The sequence below is a fragment of the Theropithecus gelada genome, chromosome 10 (genome assembly GCF_003255815.1).
Source record: "Theropithecus gelada isolate Dixy chromosome 10, Tgel_1.0, whole genome shotgun sequence".
NCBI classification, from domain to species: Eukaryota; Metazoa; Chordata; class Mammalia; order Primates; family Cercopithecidae; genus Theropithecus; species Theropithecus gelada.
Genome location: NC_037678.1, coordinates 89,638,070 through 89,647,680, shown reverse-complemented (window position 1 = coordinate 89,647,680; position 9,611 = coordinate 89,638,070). Strand labels below are relative to the sequence as shown.

At 43.5% G+C, this 9,611-nt stretch overlaps 1 pseudogene; it reads right to left on the bottom strand.

Annotated features, from left to right (window-relative positions):
* Positions 1–3,606: 3,606 nt before the first annotated feature.
* On the bottom strand, positions 3,607–4,014 carry LOC112632503 (annotated as a pseudogene).
* Between the last annotated feature and the right edge of the window lie 5,597 nt (positions 4,015–9,611).

Below are 9,611 nucleotides of genomic sequence, written 5' to 3'. Positions count from 1 at the left end.
GCTGTGTGATTACAGAGGATCGCATGAAGCAGCTACATCCTTGGAAAGACTAAAGCTTCCAGAAGCCGGGAGAGAGGCCTGGAACCGTTCCTTCCCCAGCACCCTCAGAGGGAGCACGGCTGTGCCAACACCTTGGGTTTTGGACTACTGGCCTCCAGAACTGCGAGACAACAAATTTCCATTGTTTCAGGCCACCCAGTTTGTTGTTTGACATTTTGTTATGGCAGCTCTAGGAAATGAACACAGCAGCAACGGACATAGGTTCCACTGTAGTTTGTTGTAAAATTATATTGAGAAGACAATGTTCAGGGTCTCTGAGGATTTCACAAAGGTTGTCTAGTTCCCAAGCAAGTCCTCAGGAAACAGCCCGGGAGACAGACACACATTTATTATCTACTTGACTTTGGGCAAAATCCTGTCTCTGCAGAACTTTCTTCATCCTTCAAAGACGGCTATGAAACTTTCTTCCTAAGGCAGTCTAAAGAGTGAATGAGGTCGTGTTTTTTAAATTGTTTATGATGTGGCCTCACACATGGTGGCCTGTCAACAAATGTTAGGATTCCTTCCCAACAAACATGAAAGAAGACCCTCCCCTGTAGCAGGCAAGCTGGGCGTTTACTGGGAGTCTTCAACCTAATGCCTATTCAGCATAATAAATATTAATAACTACAGTAGACACTGCCAGGGCTCTGGCCAGACCCTTTCAGATCCCTTTAACTGTTTTGTCTGTACTCTCTTGAGTGTGCACCCCATGACTCACACCAGAGACTCTTCTTGGAGGTCTTTTCTTGGGCTACTGGAGCCATTTTTCCCACACTTAGGTTGCTAGAAGTGCTTGTGAGTTTATATCCTCCATCTGGGGCAATCCATGGCCAAGGTCTGAAGGAGGCAGGAGTGTGACAGCCCTGTTCCTTTGCCTAGAGTCAGGGAAACTCTGAAGCATAACTCACACTCCTGAGTTCCCCTGTACGATCAGGCTGGAGCCACAGGACTTCGCCTGAAAGCATACATTTGTTTTGCCCATCCCTACTTCCACATCAGCCTTCCTGTGAGCATGTCCGTAATGAGTCGCTTACATTCAGCTCCTCAATTAAGAGTCTGCTTCTGGGGCACCTGACCCAAGGCAATAAGCCACTGAACATCTCCTGCTGAGATGCCACATGATATTGAAGTTCTGATGGTTATAGCTAAAAAAACAACCTGACCAGATTGTGCATTCCAATCATTCACTATTTTAACAGCCATAATAATCATACTAGTAACCTCTCGTTCATGTGTCCAATATGTGCATTATGTTCAATTCTAATCCTCATAACCAATGTATACATGGGTAGTTTTATCCTTGAAACAGTATTTTTCAAGGCCACAAATTTTTTGATTCTCCTGCCACCAAGAGGTAAAGTGTAGGTCCCCTCCCTTGAATCCCTTTACTTTTACAGAAATCTGCTCAATTTTGATAATGCATCCCTCAGTGTCCAAGATGTGGCCATTCTAGGATATTCTTTCCCAAGTAAGGACATTCAGTCATATGGGTTGGTTAACCTTAAATTGTGTCTCTAATAGACAGTATACAGTTGGCTCTTATTTTTATATCGTTTGATAATCTCTGCCTTTTGACTGAAGTATTTAGTCCATTTATATTTGATATGATTAATATAGTTTGAGTTGCTGCTATTTTGCTATTTGCTTGTTTCATTTGATTTTTGCTCCTCAGTATCCCCTTTTTCTTGCATTCTTATGGTTTCATAAAATATTTGATTAAATTTAGAATTTAGAATCTCATGTTTTCTAGGCAATTGCTGAGGTCAGTGAGCTTCAAACCCAGGACTGTGAAAACACTTTAATTTCTGTAATAGCATGTTTTCTCTACTATCCATGACGATGTTTATGAAGTCAACATCAGGTTGAATTATAGTCAATTGTCAGGTAAGTAAATTCTTTAGAAGTGACTAATTTGGAGTTTACTGAAACAGGAATTTATGATTCCTCACTGTATAGAGATGTTTCCATATAATCTATGTAAAGGAGAAGTTACACAGCATAAAATAAAAAATTGATTAAACCTTAGAGAAGCCAGCCTGCAGGCAAGAAGAAATTCAGTGAGGACGGGAATTATCGCTCACCCCATTGGTACTATATTTTTGGGGCTCATAAGTGCTCCCTACAATCAGATGGCATGTCTGTGAAATGTTTGATTTGGGGAAAAACCGACAAAAATGTTTGCTGATATTTCTTTAACCTATTTGTTTTATATAAAATAAACCAAACTTTGTAACCACGTCTCCCTGATCTGCTCTATTATATGGTGGCTGGAGCATTGCAAACCTGTAAGTGTCTAACAAGTATTAATTGATTTATATTTACAGCTTTTGTTTCACTGCACAAAATGTCACAGGCAACAGTTTAATTAATGTAGCTTGGCAATTGAAGACATAGGAAAGAAGACAAGAAAAATAAGAGTAATTAATATTTGTTGGTTCCTGGCTATGTTCCCAGCAAGGTCCAATGGATATCTATGAGATGGGGATAGACACATGGGCCCGCACAGGGAGGTTGAGAATATCAAATGGGAAAGTGCATATGAAAGCTTTTTGAAAACTCTGAGTGGGGTAAATTCTCTGTCTTCAGTGGGGCCACCCAGAGCAGAGCCTGTCAAATCAATCAGATGTACAGGATAGACTGAGGGGATGCACTAAATGCACTCAGGAGAATCAGAGGGAGGGGTGTTGTGTGTCTTCATTTCCTAACTTGCATTTTGAGGGAAAATATCAAAAGCTATTATGCATTCAACAATCTTTGTTTTGTTTTGTTTTGGCTTTGGGTTTTTTTTTTTTTTTTTTTTTTTTTTTTTTTTTAGAACAGGGTCTCCCTCTGTCGTTCAGGCTGGAGTGCGGTGGTGCATTCATAGCTCACTGCAGCTTTGAATTCCTGAGCTCAAGCCATCCTCCCACCTTAGCCCCCTGAGTACCAGCCCCAAAAGAGCAATTTACCAGTACCATCATCAAGCAAGCTGCAAATCTGTCCTTTGCCAGAACAAGGAAATACTTAAGATCAACTCAAGAGAGCAATAGCTTCAAGTGTTTACCGAAGGGGTACTCACATCCATTTGTCGTCCATTCCAGGACCTCATCGCCCTCTTTGTTATTGTTTGTTTGTTTTTGAGATGGAGTCTCACGTCACACAGGCTGGTGTGCAGTGGTACCATCTCAGCTCACTGCAACCTCTGCCTCAAGTGACTTTTCTGCCTCAGCCTCCTGAGTAGCTGGAATTACAGGCATGTGCCACCCCACCCGGCTAATTTTTGTATTTTTCATAGAGATGGAGTTTCACCATGTTGGCCAGGCTGGTCTTGAACTCCTCACCGCAACTGATCTGCCCACCTTAGCCTCCCAAAGTGCTGGGTAATCACCCTCTTTTATAACATTGCCTAACTTTTAACCCAGTTTCTTTTTATAGTCTGAAAACAAGAATCACCCACATGAGATATTTCTTCAGAGCACTGTTGAAGATGCATCAAACTTGGAGATCCTCCAGATCCCTGTTTTCAAGTGGTAAAAATATTTTATATTAGTACATAGACTATCCTTAGATATATTCTGTTGTGTTCTAATGAGTTGGTGATTCCTTTTTGATGATATCTTCAGTTTCTTCTGAGACCTTTCCTGTATAGTCATTTGGTCCTACAGCTTTTAACTTCTTTTTGTACTCCAGGGTAAAACCATTTTCTTGTGCACCTATGCAAATAATCTTTTTATATTGTGGGGATGGGGAGCAATCTCGTAATTTGTCATCAGATAATGTTGACAGGTTATTTCTCTTCCTTCTTGAGTTGAAACATTAACTTCCATGACAACATAAATTCCACCACTCCTTGCCTGCAGGTGGGCCACGCAGAAGAATGCCACCGAGGGGTTTTGGAGGTAGATCTCTCAGTTGGCAGGTTGCTGTCGTAGGGGAAGCACAGAAAACTCTCCTCATCTGGCCCCGGATGTCTTTGCAGTCTGTGTGTGCCATGTCCTGCTAGACGCCTGCACGGGAGTCTGGACCAGGGCTGTGAGGAGCCACCATAGAGCACAGTGCTGCACCTGTGATCCTGGCCAGTGACTGCCATGCCGCTGCCTTGGGGTTAGGGCAATTTTAAAATTTTTTGTAGAGATGGGGTTCCACTATGTTGCCCACGCTGGTCTCGAACTCCTGGCCTCAATTGATCCTCCCACCTTGACCTCTCAAAGTGAGGGGATTACAGGCCTGAGCCAATGTGCTCAGCTTCAACAACAATCTTTTTTTTTTTGAGACAGGTCTTGCTCTGTGGCCCAGGCTGGAGTGCCATGGGTCGATCTGGGTTCACTGGAACCTCTGCCTCCTAGGTTCAAGCAATTATTATGCCTCAGCCTCTGGAGTAGCTGGGACTACAGGTGTATGCCATTGCCCTTGGCTAATTGCATTTTTAGTAGAGATGGGGTTTCACCATGTTGGCCAGGCTGGTCTTGAACTCCTGACCTGAGGTGCTCTACCCTCCTTGGCCTCCCAAAGTGCTGGGATTACAGATGTGAGCCACCTTCCCAGCCTCAATAATCATATTTGAACACACTACATGTCAAGCATGGTGCTAGGTGCTGGGGATAAAACCAACATAGGCCTCCCAGCCCTTGTGGAGCTGACATTCTAGTGGATTCTATTACTTCAGGGTCCCTTTCCACACCTCTGGGGGTTTGCTGGTTAAAGTACCTTGTTCTAAGGCACTCACCCCTAGAGTGAGGAGAAGAGAGGGACATGGCTTGGACCCAACATCTGAGAGGCCCAGAGTCCCTACCTGACCTATGTCATTCTCATGGCTTCCCAGGGAGCCAGGGAGGGGCAGGCATTATTCCACTTTACAAACAGAAATGCTGGTCCTATGTCCACCCCACAGTTATCCTCAGCATCCAGGAGCAGAAACATACTAAAAGTAATGTTTCCTGTTTTCCAGACAACTTTCTTCAGTCTTCCAGCAACCAGCATTTGAAATAAAGATGAATTTAGATTTAACATAAAGATTGGCTCATCAAAATTCTTCCATGACACTTCAGATCCCCAATGACAAACAGGTGAAGCCACCAATTCCATCTTGTCTTATATCTCCTTGTGGGCCCTGTCCAGGGCTGGGGTCAAGCTGGCCCCTTAGAGAGTCAGAGGAGCGCACAGAGAGGGTAATGGAGAGTGACAGTCTGACACATGTGGCTACAGCCCTCTGTGTGCCCCCTAAACTTTTTGTTTGGTCTAGAAATCAGCTGCCTGATGTATTGATTTTTTTTTTTTTTTTTTTTTTTTTGTTTGATTTTTTCTTTTTTGCCCAAGTTGGAGTTCAGTGGTGGGATCACAGCTCACTGTAGCCTTGATCTCCTGGGCTCAAGAGATCCTCCTGCCTCAGCCTCCTGAGTAGCTAGGACTACAGGTGCATGCCATCACATCTGGCTATAATTATTTTTTACTTTTAGTAGAGATGATGTCTCGCTATGTTGCGCAGGCTGGTCTCCAATGCCTGAGTTCAAGCAATCGCCCACTCCAGCCCCGCAAAGTGTTGGGATTATGGTGTGAGCCACCTCACCAGGCCATGATGTATCAATTTTTTAAAGCACCTTTAGGAATTGCAACTGTGCTACTGAAACAAAACATGTAGTGTATACATTGCATGATAATTCTCTGAAACCCGGTATTTCTTATGATCAAAAAGTACAGTTTATGGCATCATTTGGCTGATACTGTTTCTGTGATTCTGATGGCTTGATAGCTAAATCCCTGAACAAATTACCACTTGTGAAGCTTCAAAAAGATAGTGGTAGTTGGCTCCTCAGGTATAGGAAGAACTTGGATGAGCTTTTCCTTCTGAACAAAAAGTTGAGTTTAGATGTTCACTTGCTCTTCAGCATAACCAAGCTAACATGTGGACTCATACGTTGATATTGAATGCATTACATGAATTATAAGAAGTGGGCAAAATAAGTTGTAGAACCGAGTGCTTTGCCTATAAATATTCATAACACTACTGTGGGGTTTGAGCTTTCAGGTATTTCCGGATTTTTCTAAGGTTTCTCATTACATCCCTGTCATTAATAATGTAAAACAACATCAGTATGGTGACCTTCCCCAGGTCAGGGCTTTGGAGACCAGCGAGATTTACATTCGATGTAAATGTTTGTGCTGCAAACTGTTGGAGACCATACACATGTACACATACACACTCCCATGCACACATGTGCGCACACACTCACATTCACCTGCCCCCGTGGCTCAACATTTACCCAGGGGACGCATTTTCTTTATATGAATATTTTAAGGCGGGGGGAATGACCACGTTCTGTAGCCCTGCAGCCTGAAAAGAGACTCCTGCTGAGGGAAGTTGGACCGCCAGGGGCAGGGAGAATCTCTGTGACTGAGCAGCTGCTGGATGAAGTAAGTGTAACCAAAAGAGCAAGTCTCTCTGAGGAGCTCAGCCTGGTGCTTTGCCTCTGTCTCTTTCCGGTGAAAGCTTTGTTCAATGCTGTGAAAATTACACTGCCTTTGAATGAAAAACTGTTTGGGAATGGAGTGAATGGCTAGTCAAAGGCTCCCTATTACCTGAGTGGGTCGGGGTGGTCATGAGGAGTGACTGCGAATCTGCTAGTGGGTTCATGGAGGGAAGAAGATGTTCTGAAATTGAATGACAGTGATGGTTGCATGACTCCATAAATACACTTGAAACCACTGACTTCTACACTTAAAATGGGTAAACTTTATGGCTCGTAAATTGTATCTCAGTAAAGCTATTGGAAAAAAGGCTTTATGTTGATTGCCACAAGTTGCTAGTTTTCATAGCAAGAACACTAGGCAGAGAAGTGCACATGAGCCAAGTAACACGACTTAACCATTTGGGCCCATTTCAATTTTAATAAGAGGTTTCTGATTTCTGAATCTGGATTAAAAAACAAACAAAACCAAAAAAATGTGGTTACTGTGCCTAATTTAGAGTTTTTATAAATGATGAAATTTTGTTAACTCAGGGCTTTACACTGTCGTGGGACTCCCAAATCCACAGGCCTTGGGATGATAAGAAATGTTTTAATCATGATCTGAGTGGTTAAGATCAATACTAAGGAAGAGGAGCCCCAGTATAATCCTTGTGGAAATATAACCATGAAATACACTGTCCCAGTCTTGGCCCCCTCCTGCCCCATGAACTTCTCTCCCAGCCTTATGATTCCACTCTTCTCTTGCATTTTACTCTGAAAATCTAGGGTGGAAAGTTCTGGAGTATGAGTTGTTCATGTTAACTGCTGTATTAGTCCTTTCTCACACTGCTGATAAAGACATACTTGAGCCTGGGTAATTTATCAAGGAAAGAAGTTTAACTGACTCACAGTTCCACATGGGTGGGGAGACCTCACAATCATGGCAGAAGATGAAGGAGAAGCAAAGTTATGTCTTACATGGAGGCAGGCAAAGAGAGAGCTTGTGTAAGGGAACTCCTCTTTATAAAACCATCAGATCTCGTGAGACTTATTCACTATCACAAGAACAGCATGGGAAAGACCTGCCCCCGCAATTCAATGACCTCCCACCAGGTCCCTTCCATGACACATGGGAATTGTGGGAGCTACAATTCAAGATGAGATTTGGGTGGGGATACAGCCAAAGCATATCAACTGCTTATAGCCTACTGACCACATTGTTGAAATTGAAGTTTCTAGTGATCTCTATCACAGGTATCTAACTCCACTGCTTCCTGAATTCTTACCAAAACAGACACCTTCGAGGTCTCCACTACAAGATGGACACAGAGAGGTAATGTTTGCTTGTGGAAAAGAGCTGCCCTTCCTTACTTCACTGGCAGTTTCAAGTGTCAGATGAGGAAAACGCAACCCTCAATCTACTCCTTGGAGGCTCAGCTGTGGATCTGGTTTTTTTTTTTTTTTTTTTGAGACGGAGTCTCACTCTGTCACCAGACTGGGGTACACTGGTGTGATCTCGGCTACTGCAACCTGTGCCTCCCGAGTTCAAGCAATTTTCTTGCCTCAGCCTCCCCAGTAGCTGGGACTACAGGCACGTGCCACCACATCTGCTAATTTTTGTATTTTTAGTAGAGATGAGGTTTCACCGCGTTGGTCAGGGTGGTCTTGATCTCCCGACCTCGTGATCCACCCACCTTGGCCTCCCAAATTGCTGGGATTATAGGTGTGAGCCACAGTGCCTGGCTGTTGTGGATAATTTTATTAGGTAACTCAAGGTGTACTAGGAGAGAATGTACCTTCATCTACCATGATGCTTAGCTCTGAACAGGCAGTGTGCGCCGTTTCTACATCTACCAGGAATCTTCCAAATTCAAGAATCATGCAAGACCAGGGTGTGGCCACTGTACAAAGCCTGCTTTGGAAAGCCCAGTGACAAAGCTGCTCAAATAAACAACTTCAGGTGTGACAATTCTGGTCTGGAGGCACAAGCGTTCTTTTGGGAAACTCTTTCACCTCGTGCCACATCATAGTTGGGTGAGGTCATTTAAGGAGCCCAGTATGCCCTTGGATGTTTAGGGAAACCTGATGTCACAAATAAAAGTCCTTGCAGAAATCACGTCATTGAGGAAATCAGTTGAGACTGTTAAGTTTGAAGAGGGGAGGCCCTGCTTGACGAGTAGGGAGGGAAGGGGAAGGGACAGTCTTTGGCCTCGGGCTATTTCTCATCAGGAGAAGGGGCAGTCTCTGGTCTCAGGCTGTCTCTCCACAAGGAGAAGGGACAGTGTGTTAATTCCTCAGGACAATTCGCTCTGGGAGAGATGAACAGAAGTGATCGAAAGTTATCACGAGAAAGGTGACTTCTGAAGATGATCATTTGAGTTTTTGTCAAAAGAAGAGGGAAGAGACTCTCATGTGGCAACAGAGAACAATTTGGAGGCAGGAGATAGAAAAATTTGGCAGAAATAATCATGCCTTTATTTTCGTATTGATTAAAGGGTGTGGGGTATTCTTTTAATGCACCTGAGCAAGGAAGATGGGCTGGATCAGTGTTTCTCAGAGTTTAGTGCACAGGAATCACTGCATCTTGTCAAAGTACAGATTCTGATTCAGAAGGACTGGAGCAGGGCTGATACCCTGCGTATCTAAAAAGCCCTCAGGCGATGACCACACTTTGAATAGTGAGGATCTGGAGATTGGCCTTAATACATGTTGAGCTTTAAAAGAAAACCCAACATGGCCCTTGGTAAGGAACAGCTTCCTAAAGCTATTGGACAAGGAGGATTTTTCCCAGTACTTGGCAAGTCAGTTATTAAAATAACAGTAAGGGTTTATGCCTGTAATCCCAGCACTTTGGGAGGCTGAGGCAGGTGGATCACAAGGTCAGAAGTTTGAGAGCAGCCTGGCCAACATGGTGAAACCCTGTCTCTACTAAAAATACAAGAATTACCTGGGTGTGGTGGCATGTGCCTGCAGTCCCAGATACTCAGGAGACTGAGGCAGGTGAATCGCTTGAATCCAGGAGGCAGAGGTTGCAGTGAGCCAAGACTGTGCCTCTGAACTCCAGCCTGGGCAACAGAGTGAAACTCTGTTTTTCTTTTATATATATATATATATATATATATATATATATATATATATATATAT